The sequence below is a fragment of the Phaseolus vulgaris genome, chromosome 7 (genome assembly GCF_000499845.2).
Source record: "Phaseolus vulgaris cultivar G19833 chromosome 7, P. vulgaris v2.0, whole genome shotgun sequence".
Lineage (NCBI taxonomy): Eukaryota > Viridiplantae > Streptophyta > Magnoliopsida > Fabales > Fabaceae > Phaseolus > Phaseolus vulgaris.
The window spans coordinates 12536970-12543526 of NC_023753.2; the positions used below are offsets into that span (position 1 = coordinate 12536970).

Here is a 6557-nt window from a genome sequence, read left to right on the forward strand (position 1 = left end):
TGAAACACTCTAGGATTCAATTTAAGGCAATTTTTTTTAGTAGAGATGGAAATATGCTGGGGAAGTTGAGGTTTGTTTTTTGATTCTATAAATATTTCTAGCAAATTTACTGTTATTTTTTTTTACTTTGTGTTCCTATCACTGAAGTAACTTATAAAATATTCTCCTACAAATTTTTAGGTTGGTGATATTGAAGTAGATGCTCCATTAAAGAGATTGCAGATGTCACTTTCTCATATTTTGCAAGACATGGTTAGTGGTGAGGATCCTTGTATGGGTATGCTCCAAATATGATACAACCCAAATAGCTACTAAGATGACCAAGGAAGCAAAGGACAAAGCACATGGTGAACTGTCATCTCAACGACCAATTCAAACACCCACCAAGGATCACATGGACCTCACCAAAGGAGCTGAGCATAAACCATCACACCAACTATTCTTCCTTTTGGTCTTCTTATAAGATACAAATATGTTGTAAATAATTAGGCTCACTTTAGGGGTCCAAATAACAAAGATAGGCTAGAATAAGGTGTCTTTAGCATAATAGGGGGTGTGGGTAGCATTTTAACTTGTTCCTAGTCCTTTTGGAATGCTTTTTGACCTAGTTTCTAGAAGGACAAGCCTAGGATGCGGCTGCCCATTTTTCCCCTTTTCCCATCCTACCCCTTTAGCTTGTTCTCCAAGGCTCCTTCACCTATAAATAGGAGGCCTACCTAGTGTATTTTACAAGTTGAATGAAATAGAGAAAATATACTATGCACATTTTATGTGAGATGCTAGTGAGGCTTGTTCCTCTTAGTCTTTAGTTTTATCTGTGAGAATTTGAAAGCTCTCAAGTGGCGGCTTACAAACTTATCTTGGAGTCATTTTATCATCCAAGTGGCGTGCTCATCATCTCAAACTCCATTTTTCATAGGCTTCCTTTTCCTTCCATTGTCATTCCATTCAATTCATAAATATGTTCTTCTTTTGGTTTTCTTTTATTCATTTGGCCATTGTCTTTATAATTGCTATCCATGCTTAATTCCGCACCATATCCTGTCATCATCATCACCTTATAATTGTCTTTTTCCTTTTGCCTTTGTGAAGTGAACCTTCACATCTACTTAACCACTTGGTTAAGTTAATGTCCAGTGGGGATTTTCCTTAGGTTTTCACTCTTAATTGCCTAAAAATCTCAATCATAAATCTAAAGTGTCACCTAAATGAAAACTCTTAAAATCAACTCACATCAAAATATAACAAAATCAGCTCAGGTAGTGTCTCGATATAGATAAAGAGAAAATCTTAGAAGAATTAGTGGGCATCTTAACGTCTTTTAATTGTTTATGGATATGTTCCTTCTTTTCTTTTAAGTGCTATTTTTTTCTGAAATTTGCATAGTAAACTTACCAAACTATTTTTTTTTATCGACAATGAATAAATATATTAATAGGGACACTTCAGGGTTGTCCTAACCCTTCAACATGACTCAAAACCCTCAAAAAAACCTAAACAACTTTTGACTTATAAAGCACGACAAAATTCCACTTGATTAGCTTTCAAATACCCAAAAGGGCATAAACTGCCTAGCAAGAGCTTCTTGGCACCACTCAAAACACTTTTAGAGCATCTTTTGACCATCTTGAGTGCATCAAAGTGCTTCATGATAGTTGGCACACAACTACCCTTCTACACTTTAACAACAATGATTAATGTTGCCTCCACCGATAATGCTTCCATCATAATAAGGATGCTAATACTACCAATACCAATCCAAATAACTTTGCTGAATGCTACTAAGAGAGTGTAAGATATGAAAAGCTGAAGGCTTATCAATATGATTAGCTGCTACAAAAGAAGAGAGCTTGCCCTGCATCTAAACCAACCAAACATATGTGACAAACTGGTGAGAAAGCAACTCAACCAGCAAAGTGGTTGTAGCTATCTGTTAAATAAAACACTGATCCATCCCATCAATACACTCCATTCTTCTTCTTTCGCTCCCTGCATAAAACAGGATCACACCAAAACTCTCATACACAACTCCCCTCCTACTAACTTGACAATTGTAACAAACTAGTTAAATAGTTATATTTTTGTTGCTGAAAATCTTTCTTGTTTGTTTTGAGCGATTCATTGATTAGTGTTGGCCCTTTGAAAGATTTCTCGTATAGTTTAAGAATAAATGTTGATGCAAATGCTACATGGATATTTTTAATGATTTTTTTTCTCTATTGAGTTATTTTTAAAGAAGTGTATATTTACAGTATTTTTAATCATTCATTGTAGGATGCAAATGGAAGCCTCCTAGAGAAAAATCCTATAGTTGCTTTTGTGTTAGGTAAGTTGTTATCTATTTCATTCAAGTTAAGCATCTCCATAATTATATTCCCTTTTTTAATCAAACTCTAGTGCATGGACTTTGTTTCAAATTGTTGAAGATGACCCTTACTTTGTAATTTCATGTTATATATCTTGCTTATCTTTTGCTCATTAGTAACAATTTGATCTTCTGAAAAGATAACGTTGTGAATTTCTATTGAAAAGATTTTTTAATCCCTTGAAATTATTTTCTTTGTTGCTTTAATCTGTGAACCTGCAGTTAATTGCTGTTTAGTCACTAAAAAAAATTAAAAGGGGTTTATAGTTAGCTGTTTTATGCATATTTTTTGCCTCCTAATTATTCTCTGCAAGAACCACATCATTATGATGATTATGAGGACAATGAACTGGAAGGAGGGTACGGATATAAGGAAGAACCTCCTAAGCCAACAAAGGAAGACAAAGTGGAGGACAAAGCGGAGAAATAATAGATAGTAGAAATTAATAAATAAAGATAGTGGCAGGAAAATGCATGTTGCGGATGGTAGTGATGACATGTAATAAATTGTAAGTAATCCTTCAAGTATTTAGTATCCACAAGTTTAGTATTTAGTATCCTAAAGTTTATGTATTTTAGTAAAGTTCATAATTGAACAGTTTTTTTATATTTGGGGGATTACTTACATAGTTTTGTTTTTACGCTAAAGTCTGTTTAGGAGAGAGGGTTTAATCTTTATTAAATCACATATTGTAATGTTGGTTGTTTAATTCTAAGTTTTACATTTGTTTTTCTCCTCAACCCTCAGTTTTCTTTCGGTTTGCCACTAATGTTAGGGAAATCAAGCCTATAAAGATAAGCAATGACAGAAAGCCATCGGATTTTACACAAAAGCTATCAAACTCTGTAGTGATAATGCAATGTACTATAGTAACAAGGTTGAAGCGTATCTAGGATTTTGAATGTACTGTTTTTGTTATGGCTATTTGTCATAATTGTTTGCAAAAATCTTGATTTGTAGACTATACGATATTCTATCATGCTTACTATATTTTGTTCCTTGAATAACATAGTCAAACATTTTACAGTAAAATTTGTTTATTATCTATTTTACTCAGAATGTGAATGCCTACTTTTGTAGAGGTACTTCTAGAGAGATGCAATGCTACTACAAAGAAACAAAGGTACATTTAGAGAGATGCTAGGCTACTACAAGGAAGCAATTGACAATAACATCTTTTTATTCTTTCAGACATTCAGGTATGTTGAGCTTCATTCAAGCTAAGATGATCATTATTTGATACCACAATCTTTTTTAGTGTCTACCAATCTTATGATAATTACTATATAACCTTCAGGCTCCCACTTATAGAGTAGAACATCATTCTACATCTGATGATTCAACTATGTATCAGGCAATTGATGAGTTTGAATATTGGAATATGACAAGGAATGCTGGTTCTCAAAATAGAATGGTTAGATAAGGAGAACATGTGACCTAACATTTTAAGTTTAAATTTGAGATTTGATTATGGATTATTGTGTAATTTTATTACCAGGGATTTATCATCACACAAATGGTTATACATAGTTGAATTGAATGGTAGGAACCACAAATTCTTTAGTGAAGACTTATCTGCCAAATGGGAATCTCAAAACTTACCAACAAACAGAATGTTCACTTGGTACAAGGTAATTAATTTTATTTTTTTAATAATGTTTTGAGTTGCAATAACATTGTGATTTAATTATAACTTAAAAAACTAACTAATATGTTAATAATTGGAAGACTATATTCAAAACTCTAATGAGTTTGGTGGGTTTATGGTTTAAGATTTAGGATTTGTGGTGGATCTGAAATGAATAAGAAAAGACTATGTATGGATTAATGGGGAAAACATTGAACCTAGCCTAATTACATGACCCAATTTTATGATCATTAGTCTCAAATGTTAGGATATATTCTTAAGAAAATCAACACAATTTAATATGTAAATCTTATTTTTCAAAAAATCTTGAGGTTTTGAATAAATAAATTATAATAGTTTAATTAATATACCCCAAAAAGAAAAGGATAAGGTGGCATTGGACTTGTCAAAAAGGTGACTTGTATCAACTACTTAAAATATCAGTCACATTCCCAAATAGAAAATTATGTTTATCTATTGATATCACTTATCTTCAAATCAAGTCCATATATTAAGATTAAATAAAAAAAATAGTTGTTACCTCGGCTGCAACATCATTAAGGTATCTTTTTCATCATTCCCAATAGAAGCTAGAAGGAGAGGGTCTCACTTTTACCTCTTATTTTTTTTCTTATTATGCATTTGAATTTTATGACCTTAAATGCACTTGGTTAGGAACAAAAGGACTTAAAGGAATTACACAAAGTTCAACATTTCCCAACACAATCCTCTCAACTATGGTTTTCACTAGAACATGTCATTGGATTAGTAATAGGGACACCGATTAACATTATCTCTTTATACAATCATTAATCGATTCATACAATACACATGCACATAAATATTCACAACCCAATATGTATTGAATTTTCTCCAGTACGATTTTCTTAAAGATAATTAAAAACCTTGTAAGTTGACACTTTGCATGGCCACTGTTATTAGAGTTAATTTCAAATGTGATTAATGAGTTTTTCTAATTAAATCGTCAAAGTATATATAAATATAAGAAAAAGATATAGTTAGTGTTATCACGTGTTTGAAGTATCTTAAATTTAAAATTGTTTGCGTTGTTAGGATAGGTAGAAACATCATTAATAAGGAAATTCAGGTTGATTTAGTTCTAAGTATCTATTGTGTTTCAAAGTTTCCTTCTCGGGAACAAAGCGAAAACAAAATTGAACAAAAGAAAAGGACCACATATGGTTTTACAACTATAATGTTATAAAATGATATTAATTTAATTAGGTTTTCAATTATTTAGTACCATGTCCTTCACTCTAATTTGCATGATGATGAAAATAGTTTGGTTTTGTTTGCATTATTTTCATTTTAAGATGGTGATGATGTTGAGTTAATAACTTACTTGGATATTTCATTGTGTAGGCGTTGATCAAAAAGCATGTTAACTTGATATTTCGAAAAAGACATTTGATCAAACCATTCAGCCTCAAAACATTTGGCTAAGAAGATTGGAAGTAGAAAAAGGAGCTCAAAAGACTCTCATCTCAAGGAGAATTAATTGTTGTCTGCTTTTCCATTTTTTTTATTTAGTTTTATAAACACTGTACATAGTAGTGCATGGTTTATTTTGAGCTTGTATTTCGACCATTGTCTTGGACCATGTTTTGTGCCAATTTTCATGAGCCATGTATTGGGTCAATTAGAGTAGGGTGTAAATAGAAAAAGAAAGAGTTTAGCTAGAGTTACAATTGGGCCCCCTTGGACCCAATGCAACTCTAGACCATCTAGGGTGCACAAATAAATTACTAGGGTGCAAATAGAAAGCATGGAGTGGCAATGAAGGCATGAAGGTCCACATGTCATCTCCTTAATGGAGAGGATTTCCACCAATGGAAAAAGGACATTTGTCTTCATGGGAATGGTGATGATTCTCTCCAATTAGAGGAGGACACTTGTCAACCTTTATTTTGAGAGGATTTGCTCCAATTAGAGAGAGTCACTTGTCCTTCTACGAGTGAAGAGTTTTTAGGGTTAAAGCTTATACCTTGGCTGCCCATATAGCATTATAAATACAAGTGCTAGCCCCCTAGTAAATTAGATTTGAATTGATAATAAAATGATGCCCAAGTTGCTAGCTCATTTGTCTTCAAATTCTCACTTTGAAGTTTGCGCTTCTATTAGTGATTTTCTTTAATCTTTTTAGAAGTTGGCCACACCTCTACTAAGCCTCTACTTCCCCTCTTCATTTCATCTTCTCCACACTTCCATTCAGCCATTGATTTCATTTTAAAGTCCATTATTCCGCAACATACAAAACAATAACAAAGAAAAAGCCAAAACAAGCTAGTTTTGCATCATTTGGTATTAAGAGCTTAGGTCTTCACGAGATAAGTCGTTCTAACTTTTGTTCTTCCATTTCCGTGTTGTTCCTCACTTTTTACAATGTCTTGAATATGTTTTAAATGTGCTTTCACCGTTTAAATGTGTTTGTGTTTAGTTTAATCGTTTCAAAATGCTAAATACTCTTTGAACCATCCAAATTTGTGTTGTAGGATCTCTATTTGTGTTTACTTGAGTGCTTTTGAATTTTTTTGAGTCTTCTT

At 32.6% G+C, this 6557-nt stretch overlaps 1 long non-coding RNA gene across 1 annotated transcript; it reads left to right on the plus strand.

Moving 5' to 3' along the window:
* Window positions 1-766: 766 nt before the first annotated feature.
* Window positions 767-6081, plus strand: LOC137828328 (uncharacterized). The gene is made up of 5 exons (XR_011083859.1): window positions 767-2874; window positions 3447-3565; window positions 3664-3780; window positions 3865-3997; window positions 5377-6081. It is a non-coding gene; the product is annotated as an uncharacterized lncRNA (long non-coding RNA).
* The last annotated feature ends 476 nt before the right edge of the window (window positions 6082-6557 follow it).